Genomic DNA, 12,468 nt, shown 5'->3' on the forward strand with positions numbered 1-12,468 from the left:
TGTCATGCCCTTCACGGAAAGATAAACATCTGCTTCCTACGATCTTATCACCTTCTCAAGCATCAGCCCCTGGTCTCCTCTTGTCACCCAGGAAACCCAGCCCTTCTCCACCCAGGGGCCCTGCCTCTGGGTTGCTGGAGATGGGGCCTCAGATTCGAAGTGTGCAGAGCACAAGTGTTCAGTGGCTTGTAGCCCACAGCGCAGCTGAATGGTCAGAGCACAGAGAAAGTTCTCGTGTTCATTCACTCGGCGGGAAAGCAGCAGAATGACCTGATGCCTAGTCCGTCACGTATCTTGCCGACCGGGGAACGCCAAAATACTTCTGACTTAGACGTGGGACCGTTAGGGGCTGAAATGGGCACCTCGGAAGTTCAGCTGGGGAACGTCATCACCCCCAAGACCTCAAAATATGACCCCCCCTCTTTTTTTTTTTTTTGGAAATAAGGTCCTTACAGAGGACAGTCTTTTAAGATCCTTTTTGCAGCAGAGTCCTCTGGGGTGTGGTCCCTAATCCAGGGATCCTCCAGGCAGCTGAGTGGTAAAGAAGCCGCCTGCCCATGCAGGAGATGGGGGTTCAAGCCCCGGGTCGGGAAGATCCCCTGGAGGAGGACATGGCAACCCACTCCAGTATTCTTGCCTGGAGAATTCCATGGAAAGAGGAGCCAGGGGGGCTACAGTCCACGGGGTTGCAGAAGAGTTGGACATGACCGAGCAGCTGAGAATGCATGTATGCACCACAAGGGTCAGAGACCATGAAAACCAGTACACGGAGTGTCATTCACCCCAGATTTCCTTAGCTACGTCCGGACACGGCAGACATAATGATAATGTCCACGCAGTTCCCAAACGGAGCATCTCCTGGGCCTCCAGCAAACCTCACACATTCCAAAGGATGAGACGCATTCGGGACACACAGTCTGACCCTCATGGAATTAGGCTGCAAGCCAGCAACTAAAACAGGTCCAATGATCCTTCAAGGGCTGGACGATTCCAAATAACCCGAGGGTGAGAGAAGGAATCGTGAGAGAAACAGAGGAGATTTTTCACGAATGACACGGTGAGCAAAATAAGCTGAGGTTGCGTGCTCAGTGGTGTCTGACTCTTTGCAACCCTGTGGACTGTAGCCCCGCCGGCCTCCTCTGCCCATGGCATTCTCCAGGCAAGAATACCGGAGTGGGTTGCCATGTCCTCCTCCGTGGGGTCTTTCCGAACCAGGGCTCGAACCCCCGTCTCCTGCATGGGCAGGCGGGTTCTTTACTGACTGAGCCATCAGGGAAACCCGTGACAATCTCTAAGTCTGCCCATGGTGCTGCCAATGGCATTATTTCATTCTTTTTCATGGCTGAGTAATATTCCACTCTGAATGTGTAGCACTCTGCAACTACTCCTGTGTCAATGAACATTTAGGTTGCTTCCATGTCTTGACTGTTTTGTAAACTCATTCATATTATTTTTTTAAGTTCTACATACATACAAAAATAATGTATTTGTCTTTCTCTGAATCATTTCACTTAGCACAAGAGGGGTGGTGTCCTTGAGTCTTTTCGTGGGGACAGAATAGATGTAGCATCATATTTACCATCTGAGCTGCCAGGGAAGCCCCCTACGACTCAGATTTCCTTGTGAAAAATGCCCGCAAAGTCACGCTTCCTCATTTTAATGTTTTTAACATTTCAACACGCAGTTACAATGCCATAGGAATGAACAGTGAAGCAGGAAATGGCAATGCACTCCAGTATTCTTGTTTGAGCTGAGCAGATACAAACCGTTATGTACATGATGGGTCATTAACAATGTCCTACTCTATAGCGTGGGGACTATATTCAATATCCTGTCATAAACCACAGTGGAAAAGCATATGAACAAGAATGTATCCATGTGTATCAATGAGTCACTTTGTTGCACAACAGAAATTAACACAACATTGTAAATCAAGTATACTTCAAAAAAATAAATAAATAAATAAAGAATAAATAATAAGGATAATAATATAAATAATATAATAATAAATAATAAAGAAATTAATAGAAGCTTAACTGACATACGAGCTGCATATGTGTGTATGTGTGTGTGTGTGACTCAGTCGTGTCCGACTCTTTCGTGACCCTGTGGACTGTAGCCTGCCAGGCTCCTCTGTCCATGGGATTCTCCAGGCAAGAATATTGGAGTGGGTTGCCATTTCCTCCTCCAGGGGATCTTCCCAACCCAGGGATGGAACCCAGGTCTCCTGTGTCTCCTGCATTGACACATGGGTTCTTTACCACTGAGTCTCCTGGGAAGCCAGGTACAGGGTTTTATAAACCTTTAGCTGTGCAAATCTTCCTTTTCATTAAATGCATTGGAAGATCTGTACCGGGATTCACCTCCTCCAGGGAATAAATAACATCCAATACATTGTTTTAAACAAAGGACATCAACCCTGAATATTCTCTGGAAGGAATGATGCTAAAGCTGAAACTCCAGTACTTTGGCCACCTCATGCAAAGAATTGACTCATTGAAAAAGACTCTGATGCTGGGAGGGATTGGGGGCAGGAGGAGAAGGGGACGACAGAGGATGAGATGGCTGGATGGCATCACCGACTCGATGGACGTGAGTTTGAGTGAAGTCTGGGAGTTGGTGATGGACAGGGAGGCCTGGCGTGCTGTGGTCCACGGGGTCGCAAAGAGTCAGACACGACTGGGCGACTGAACAGCAACAAAACTACTGTGTATGAGGGCTGCACGATATATTTATGCTGCTCTGATCAGTTTTCACCCGAGGACCACTCACTCGGAGGAAAGCTTTTAGCACGTCGGCCCTGTGCTGCTACAGGAAGTAAAAACCATCTCGACGTGTCGATGCTAACACCTGTTTTTTGTCGTCTTGAGTTGGACGAGGTGATAAAAAATGTGCCAAGGTAGATTTGGACGACGTTAAATTTAGACTCTGCAAAAATGATCAAAATGAAAGACAAGTTCGCAGAGAGCAAGCAGTAAAGTGAACTTTAAGAAAAAGATTTAAAGGAAAAAGGACAGGAACATTGCGACATTTTTCCCATCGTTTTTTGAAAGTTTTTTTTTTATGGACCATTTTTAAAAGCTTTATTGAATTTGTTCCAGTCTTGCGTTTGTTTTAATGTTTTGGGTTTTTTTGGCCGAAAGTCACGTGGGATCCGAGCTCCCAGGCCGGGGGATGGAACCTGTATCACCTCGGAAGGCGAGGTCTGAACCGCTGGACACCGGGGACATCCCTCCGCAGTCTTTATACATACAGCTTCTCCACGGGCTGTTTCGATGAATCATGGAGCGTATTTCACCAGAAAGAGTTAGCCCGCCCTGAAAACCCTCACAAAGGTCAACCAGCAGTTGTACCTTTAAATGGCGTGTGGTTCACGGCGTGTCGGGAAAGCACATGCCTCCTTTGAAACTTAACGTGTTAGCTGTCAACCTTGAAAGTCTTTTCTCGTGCACAGAGAAAGTTATCATTGCTCGTGTCCCCTGCGGGCTGCTACAAAGGACCATGAACTGGGTCAGGGAGGAGGGAAGGGAGCTTAAAACCACAGGCATCCGTCAAACTCATCTTCGAAGAGGCAGAGGGACGGGGCGGGCTGGGGAGGGGGCCTGGGATGTGTCCGCAGGAGCGTAAAGAAATCCACTCTGTTCTCAGCATGCTCCTGGGGGTCTCTTTCCACCCACCGCACACCTGGAAAGCGATTTGTTTTCCCAAGTCCGGAAGCGAAAGACGGACAGAAACTCAGAGACACGGGAAACCCTGCAGGTCCCGGCCAGTCACGCTGCCGATGGCTCGCAGGCCTGACACTTCGTGCTTGTTGGGAGTCATCTCCCGACACAGACAGAGCTGGGCCCAGGCCCGGACACCCGGGGATGGTCTCACACCCTGGCACGCTGTTCTGTGGTCACCGGAGAAGGTCAAGGTTAGAAAAGTCCCTGCCTTGGATTTTCTTGGACTTTCCCCACACACGGGACGTGGATTTCATCTCTGGTCGTGGCAGGAGCAGAAGGGGACGACAGAGGATGAGATGGTTGGATGGCATCACCGACTCCATTCAGTAAACTCCGGCAGTTGGTCATGGACACGGAAGCCTGGCGTGCTGCAGACCATGGGGTCACAAAGAGTCAGACACGACCAAGCACCTAACAGTCTTGCCTCTGCACCTCTAGAAGGACCCTGAGGTGACTGCAGGCGACCTGGGCTACCCGTGGTCATCTCCCAGCCCAGGGCAGCCCCAATGACATGGGTTAGGTAGCCACGTGGAGTCTCCATGCTCTGCATAGGACACCAAAAGCTCACACCAGAATCAGTGTAGAAATTTCCTTTTTTCCCCTCTACCCAATCTAAGAAGCTTTTTTATATTTTAGCTTGATGATTTTTTTTATCTTATGTGATTTGATTTTGCTTCAGATTCTTTTACATTACACATTATTACAAGACACTGAATGTAATTCCTTGGGCAGGAACTCAGTGTTTATCTGCTTTATATGTGGTGGCTGCTGCTGCTGCTAAGTCGCTTCAGTCATGTCCGACTCTGTGCGACCCCACAGACGGCAGCCCACCAGGCTCCCCTGTTCCTGGGATTCTCCAGGCAAGAACACTGGACTGGGTTGCCATTTCCTCCTCCAATGCATGAAAGTGAAAAGTGAAAGTGAAGTCGCTCAGTCGTGTCCGACTCTTAGCGACCCCATGGACTGCAGCCTACCAGGCTCCTCCATCCATGGGATTTTCCAGGCAAGACTACTGGAGTGAGTTGCCACTGGGTCCGTCTGCTAATCCCAAACTCCTGATTTATTCCCCCTCTTGGCTTTCCTGGTGGCTCAGTGGTAAAGAATATGCCTGCCAGTGCAGGAGACATGCATTTGATCCGTGGGTCAGGAAGATCCCCTGGAGGAGGCCATGGCACCCCACTCCAGTATCCTTGCCTGGAAATCCCATGGAGAGAGGAGCCTGGAGGGCTACCGTCCACGGGGTCACAAAGAGTCAGACACGAGCGAGCGACTAACACTTTTGCTTTCTTTCACTTCAGCTACTAAACAATAACACCAAATGCATATTTTACCTTATTGAAAATATTTTTCATGTTACTTTATCTCACTTTATTTTGTTTTTAAGTGCGATGTTTAAGAACAGATTTCTAAGTGCGTAATACAAAACCGTTCTCAGTGGGCACAATGGCTCAGGCAGGTCGGACCGCCTGTGAGTGTGATCACACAGGATCCGTGTTTTTGTGAGTTTCTCTCACTGGGCATCACGTCCTGAGGGTTCCTCTCTGTTGCTGCCTGTGTCACAGTGTCCTTCCTTTTTCACGGTTGTATAATATTCCATGGTACAGATGGCCCTCACTCTGTGTAAATCTATTCCTCAAACAATTAAAAATAGAGCTACCGTATGATCTAGCCATCCCAGGTCTGGATCTATGTTGTTGTCATCGTTCAGTCGCTACGTTGCATCCGACTCTTTGTGACCCCATGAACTGCAGCACGCCAGGCCTCCCTGTCCATCACCAACTGCCAGAGTCCATCCAAACCCATGTCCATCGAGTCGGTGATGCCATCCAACCATCTCATCCTCTGTCCTCCTCTTCTCCTCCTGCCCCCAATCCCTCCCAGAATCAGGGTCTTTTCAAATGAGTCAGTTCTTCGCATCAAGTAGCCAAAGGATTGGAGTTTCAGCTTCAGCATCAGTCCTTCCAATGAACACCCAGGACTGATCTCCTTCAGAATGGACTGGTTGGATCTCCTTGCAGTCCAAGGGACTCTCAAGAGTCTTCTCCAACACCACAGTTCAAAAGCATCAATTCTTTGGCACTCAGCTTTCTTCGTATGATTTCCTAAATAGTTCCTAATTAGCAGCTTTTCCAAAACAAACTAATATTAAATATATTCCAACGAAACCTCATTTCAAGTTACTACAGTTTCTCATCATCAACTAGCAAGTTTTAGGAAGTGATTCCTGAATCTGTTTCGGTGAGACTTACTTTGTTTTACTCTTGTTTTTAAAAGAGGTACTATGAAAATGCGTAAAATCCCCTCTGGTGACCTGATCCAGTGCCACCGGCTCCCCCCCTACCCTGTCCCCCTGCAGGGACCCCACCGTGAAAAAGAGGAAGCTTTTCCATCGCGGAGGGTTCTGCCCCCGGGCAGAGTTTCGTAACGTTTGCGCATTTAATTAAAGCGTTCAGCTGACAGATTACCGTTAAAAGGAGGCCCACTGTGTCCCCAGAAGGTTGCGGACCCTGTCGGTTGAAGGGCTGGTGGGCGGACGGGCGGTAGGGTCCCCAGAAGACGCAGGAAAGCTGTCCTTCGGCCCCATTTCTGTGATCTGGCGTCTGTGATCTGGCATCTGTGATCTGGGCTTTCCCCCTCTGAAGGGGGCCGGGAGGGTCTCCCCACCGCCCGGCTCAAGTCTGCTCACCTAGGACGGCCACCCTCCTTGCAGCCACGTGAGTCACGGGACCCGGGATGGGGCGGGGGGACCACGAAGGGGACAGTGTCCCCCACGGAGGCCCCGGGAGGCTTGGGGACACAAAGTGTCCATTTTAACAATGTTTGTTAATGGGGTTCCCAGGGGGCGCTGCTGGTAAAGAACCCGGCTGCCAACGCAGGAGATAAAAGAGACGCTGGGGCGATCCCTGGGTCGGGAATATGCCCTGGAGGAGGGCATGGCAACCCATTCCAGTATTCTTGCCTGGTGGGCTACGGGCCATGGGGTCGCAAAGACTCGGGCACGACCAATTTTGTGCCGAGAGGGCTCACATCACATCAGCTCTTCTCAAGACTGTGTGAGTGTAACGCGGGCACCCCAGAGCCATAAGGGTTACTCATGGGGTTTGCAGAGAGAGGACAAAGGATGTGAACGGGTTATGAGATGGGGGCTCTAATGATGCCTAAGGCGTATGGGGAAACGTCCCCCATCCTTCCACACCCTAAGGTGCTCTTGTTGTCATGCCTGGCTGAGATGGAAACAGTGGCTCTGAGTTGAGAAATCTGCCTAAGATCCAGAGGCAGGGAGGGGAGAAGGTGGGTGCCCATGGCTGAGGGCACATGGCTACCGTGGTGTCCAAGCCTTGGTCAAAGGAGGAGATGAGGGCTCTGTGGACTTCTGTCTTCCCACTGGAAGGGCGGGGCACACTGGCTCCTGGTGGATGAGTCATAACAGTTTTGGTGGGAAACGATAGAAACTTGGCTCATGAGAAGCAGAGGTCAATGCAGAAACCGACTAGCTGGGTCATCAGAAATGTTGGGGCAGCTTCAGGAATGGCTTGATCCAGGGGCTGAAGTCATCATTTATGCCCTGTCCGTTCCTGTATTCTCTGAGCAGGGGGACACCAGGGGACTGGATACAGGTCAGTGCAGGGGACACGAGGGGCCTGGACGCCAAGTCAGGGCAGGGGACATGAGGGGCCTGGACGCCAGGTCACTTCAGGGGACACGAGGGGCCTGGACGCCAGGTCAGGGCAGGGGACACAAGGGGCCTGGACGCCAGGTCAGGGCAGGGGACACGAGGGGCCTGGACAGGAGCTCAGTGCAGGGCACACAGGGGCCTGGATGCCAGGTCAGGGCAGGGGACACGAGGGGCCTGGACATCAGGTCACCTCAGGGGACACAAGGGGCCTGGACGCCAGGTCACCTCAGGGGACACGAAGGGCCTGGACATCAGGTCACCTCAGGGGACACGAGGGGCCTGGATGCCAGGTCACCTCAGGAGACACTAAGGGCCTGGACAGCAGGTCCCATTCAGCAGGAGACACGAGGTGATGGCTGAGTAGCTTGTCCAGAGCCCCAGCCCCGGGGCCGGTCCCCATCCCCAGCGTCCCTCCATCTGTTGCTCCCCGTGCGTTCCTCTGCCCTCTGCCTGTGAGATCACAGAGAGCATCCAGCATCCCTCGACCTCTCACCGGCTCCCTCCCTGCCTTCCGTCATTACCAGGAACACCCTCGTGTCCGGCTCTGAACTCAGCACAGAGCTGACCATGTCCCACACCAGGCCCTTCACCCCTCTGCACCTCAGGGTCCCCAGAGAGCCCCGTGGACAGAGGTGCGTGGCTGGCTGCAGTCCACAGGGAGGCAAGGAGTCGGACACGACTGAAGTGACTTAGCACGCACACCCATAGGACGATGCCCCCTAAACACCAGACGATGTGGCCTGAGGGCTTCAGGAACCGGGGCCCGACCCTTCATGCTCTTCCCTCTGGGACGCAGGGTCAGGAAGGAGTCGTCTGTGACCTTCGCAAAGAAGGGAATGAGAACCGTAGCCACCGGCCAGCTCTCCTGGTCCACGGAGGCATCTGGGAATGTGCTTCGTGTGAACAGTGAGGACGCCCAGGCCATCTCTTCCTTCTGTTCAAGTCCTGGCGGGCATTCAAGGAGCCTCGGGGACCGCAGACCCAGACACGTGGGTGGGCGGTCAGCTCGAGACACCTGGCACTGACCGAAGGGGTGCGGACAATGGAATCAAGGGAGGGACGGTCTCCAAATGAGGGGTGAACAGGGAGCCAGGGAGTTTGCGGGGCAGCAGGTCAGTGAGATACAGCAAAGCACCCCAGACCCAGCCTTACGTTTCCCCTGGTGTTCACGAGGCTTTTTTTCAAAACGAAGCCAGCATTTGCATCATATGCAGTTAACCCTTCAAAGTAAGCAATACATGTGTGTGTGTAAGTCACTCAGTCGTGTCTGATTCTTGCGACCCCGTGGACTGCAGCTTCGCCAGGCTCCTCGGTCCATGGGATTCTCCCGGCAAGGATACTGGAGTGGGTTGCCATTTCCTCCTCCAGGGGATCTTCCCGACCCAGGGATCGCAACCCGGTCTCCTGCATTGGCAGGTGGATTCTCAACCATTTGAGCCACCAGGGAAGTCCCAAAACAATACAGGAGCATTTAGGATATACACTATTACTACTACTAAGTCGCTTCAGTCGTGTCCGACTCTGTGCGACCCCATAGACAGCAGCCCACCAGGCTCCCCCGTCTCTGGGATTCTCCAGGCAAGAACACTGGAGTGGGGTGCCATTGCCTTCTCCGACGCTGTAGCCTGGAAGCCCCCAGAAGCTGGAAGAGGCGGGAAGGACCCTCCCCTGGAGCCTCTGGACGGAGCTCAGCCCTGGGACCCCTTGAGCTCAGAAGTCTGGTCCCTAGGACTCAGGGAGGATGGATGTCTGTGGTTTTAACCCCCCAGTGTTGGGTTCTGGCAGCCCCAGGAGACTGACCAATACTGGCAAGTTTCCACTCTCTCTGTGGGCACTGGGAAGCCACAGTCACCAGTTGGCACTTTCTACTATAAACCAGAGCCCAGCCTTCCACACCTCTTTATTGGTTCGTCTCTGCTTCCTTTCTGGCCCCGAAGAGAAGCCCAGGCGTGTGGGCAGCCCCTCCTCCCACCCATTGTGAAACCGTCACTCACTTGCTCAGTCGTGTCTGACTCTTTGCGACCCCATGGGCTGCAGCATGCCAGGCCTCCCTGTCCATCACCATCTCCCAGAGGTTGTTCAAACTCATGTCCATCGAGGCGGTGATGTCATCCAACCATCTCATCCTCTGTCGTCCCCTTCTCCTCCTGTCCCCAATCTTTCCCAGCATCGTGGTCTTTTCCAATGAGTCAGTTCTTCAAATCAGGCATCCAAAGTATTGGAGTTTCAGCTTCACCATCAGTCCTTCCAGTGAATATTTAGGGCTGATCTCCTTTAGGATGGACTGGTTGGATCTCCTTGCAGTCCAAGGGACTCTCAAGAGTCTTCTCCAACACCACAGTTCAAAAGCATCCATTCTTCGGCGCTCAACCTTCCTTACGGTCCAACCAACTCTCACATCCGTACATGAAAAACCATAGCTTTGAGTAGACGGACCTTTGTCAGCAAAGTGATGTCTCTGCTTTTTAATAGACTGTCTAGGTTTATCGTAGCTTTGTTTCCCAGGAGAATTAGCCGTTTTCTGACCTCATATTGCAGCCCTCTGGCCCTGCAGCTCCCTCTGAGGTTGGTGGCAAACAAGACTTCCTATGGAAGTCCACTGACATCTCTTCCTCATTAAACAGCTTCCAAGCTCTGCCTATTTCGCATTTACTCATTTCCAGACCTGACTCTTACCAACTGGGGGGCGGGTGGTCAGTGTCTGACCGTGTATCTCCAAACATCTGTATTCATTTCGCTCGTAACCCAGATACAGGCTGATGGTCAGACCATCAGCTAACTCTCAGCAAAGCGCCGTGTCTTTCCCAGGCTCCAGATGAAAACCAGAATTAAGTTGGCAAGCCCTGAAATGTCCTTCTGGGCTCCCCTCCCCCCGGGTCATCTGGGACCCTCTCCGGGGGACGGGCTCTTTGGAGACCCTTCCTCCGGGCCAGGTCAGATTCACCAGGTTTTCCCCATAGGTTGTGGTGTGTGGTCTGCCCAGCCTGGGAGACCCTCGTCTCTGACCTTCTCCAGCTGAGCTTGCGGGGGTTGGGGGGGGATCCAGGCAGGAGACGTGTCTGTGGAGTTTTATGTCTAATACAGACTAGTGCCCAAGAGGGCTCACTGTGGCACCTTCGCTTAAAATATCTTTTTCTGGGGGAACGCCAAGCACCTCCTGAGAAATCGCCAAGACGAGCAACTGGGTCTGTGTTCAGTGGCATGTGAGCAAGCTTTTCCATGTTGCCAGGGCTTCCCTGGTGGCTCAGGTGGTAAAGAATCTGCCTGCAAGGCAGAAGACACAGGTTCTATCCGTGGGTCAGGAAGATCCCTTGGAGGAGGGCATGGCAAGCCACTCCAGTATTCCTGCTGGGGGAAATCCCGTAGACAGAGGTGCCCATAGGGTCGCAAAGAGTAGGACGCAAATGAAGCGACATAGCACGAATACACTGGGGAATCAAGGGTGGGCAGAACTCTCTATATATCGCTGCCTCTATCTCTTCGTCTCTCTGACTTTCTCTGTCTACTGATCTGCTAAGCAAATCTCTCCCACTTCTTCACACAGCTGGCGTTCTGGTTCACCCACGAAGCAAGCCCTTGTGACTCTCACAATAGGTGCAACCTGCAAAGTCCTATTTCCCGGCAGGTCCGCCGCCCAACCCCCCTAGCCCAGGCCAGCTCTCTCTCTCTTTTTTTTTCTTTACACAGTGGCGCTTCACGTTAATTAATGCTTAATTAATGCATCAACTTTGAGTGGCTTCCTGCCTTAGAGACAGAGGCTAAATTTGCAGGTGTGATTCAGACCCGACGGCTGAGGAGTGCAGCTTGCCAATGGAAAAAAAAAAAAATTAAAGAACAAAACATTGTCATGCAAAAGAATAGCAGAGGTTTTTTTTTTTTTTTTCCTTCCCCCTTTGGGTAGAAAGTGGACTCTGGCTCGTTTGGCGAAGTCTGGAGAGCAGAGAGAAACACACGGGAGTCTGAGAACCCTAGGCTGGGTCGTGGAGAAGACAGATGGAAATCACACACGTGTGGGCATGCAAATGATCTGTGATTCTCTGCGCCCCGATTGTGCAACTGTGGGACATGTAAACGGGGGACAGAGATAAGAGCCCTGCGCGTGCCTGTGCTCAGCCGTCCTGCGATCCGAGAGCTCCACTCAGAGCACAGACGGACGGCCGCCCGGTGCAGTCTCCATCCGCCACCCCGTCTCCACCGCTCCGCCTGCAGAGCAGAGTCCCTGAGGGGACGCCACACCAGAGGTAACGTCCCGGGGTGACAGAGACAGGGGAGGGACCCTGGAGAACGTGGACTCTGGAGGTCATCAGGTCCCACTTAGAGTGTGGTTCTGGCCTCAGAGTGGCCGGAGGGCCGTGGAAGATGTCTTGCAAGCGCCCACGCCCGGCGTGGAGTAGAGGTCCCGTTTCCTCGCCGGCGGGCGGTGGATGTCGGTGTTTTCAGAGCTCAGTCATTCTGATACCCATCAGGTGGCAGCTTGTCCTCAGTGGGGTGTTACTTTACAATTCCCTGACGGGCTTACGACCTGTAGCTTCTTTTCCTGCGCCTCTTTGCTGTCTGGACAACTTCTTCGATGAAGCTCTTGGGTCTTTGGCCACCCCTTTTTCACTTGGGTTGTTTATTTTCCTACTGATATTTTAAGAGCTCTTTACATATTGTGGATTCTGGTCTTTTTTTTTTTTTTTCTCCCCCAGATACGTCTTTTGCAACTATTTCCCCCCAGTCTATGGCTTGTCTTATTTTATGGCCAGAGTTGTTGGCAGGGCACATATTTTTAATTTTGACAAAGTCCAGCTTATCTGTGATTTCTTTCATGGATTGTGCTTCTGGGGCTGTGTCTAAGATGTTAGAGAAATCCCAGTGACGGTTTCGGCCGAGCCAAGAAAAAAGGCATCACCACACACAGGGTAATCTGGGTTTTTCTTCAGCATTATTGTGTAGAAGTCTTACTGTTTTCTGTTCACATCTGGACTGTGATCCGTTTTGAGTTCATTACTACGAAGGGAGTGAGGTCTGTGTCTAGATTCTTTTTCTTTCCTGCATATGGATGAGTTGCTCCAATATCGTTTT

The 12,468-nt window shown here is 51.9% G+C and overlaps 1 protein-coding gene across 5 annotated transcripts in view; it reads left to right on the top strand.

The window, feature by feature from the left end:
- Positions 1-12,468, top strand: part of P2RY8 (P2Y receptor family member 8) — a 48,969-nt gene that overhangs the window by 13,653 nt on the left and 22,848 nt on the right. The window contains exons 1-2 of one of the 5 annotated variants that reach the window (XM_070785122.1): positions 5,639-6,439; positions 11,303-11,642. The exons of 2 other annotated variants lie outside the window; for them this stretch is intronic. The gene's annotated coding sequence lies outside the window, so the exon portion shown is untranslated. Of the gene's footprint in view, positions 1-5,637; positions 6,440-11,302; positions 11,643-12,468 lie in introns of those variants that run through there. 2 more of the 5 variants (XM_070785121.1, XM_070785124.1) reach the window with 2 other exon arrangements.

The sequence above is a fragment of the Bos indicus genome, chromosome X, assembly GCF_029378745.1.
Source record: "Bos indicus isolate NIAB-ARS_2022 breed Sahiwal x Tharparkar chromosome X, NIAB-ARS_B.indTharparkar_mat_pri_1.0, whole genome shotgun sequence".
NCBI lineage: Eukaryota > Metazoa > Chordata > Mammalia > Artiodactyla > Bovidae > Bos > Bos indicus.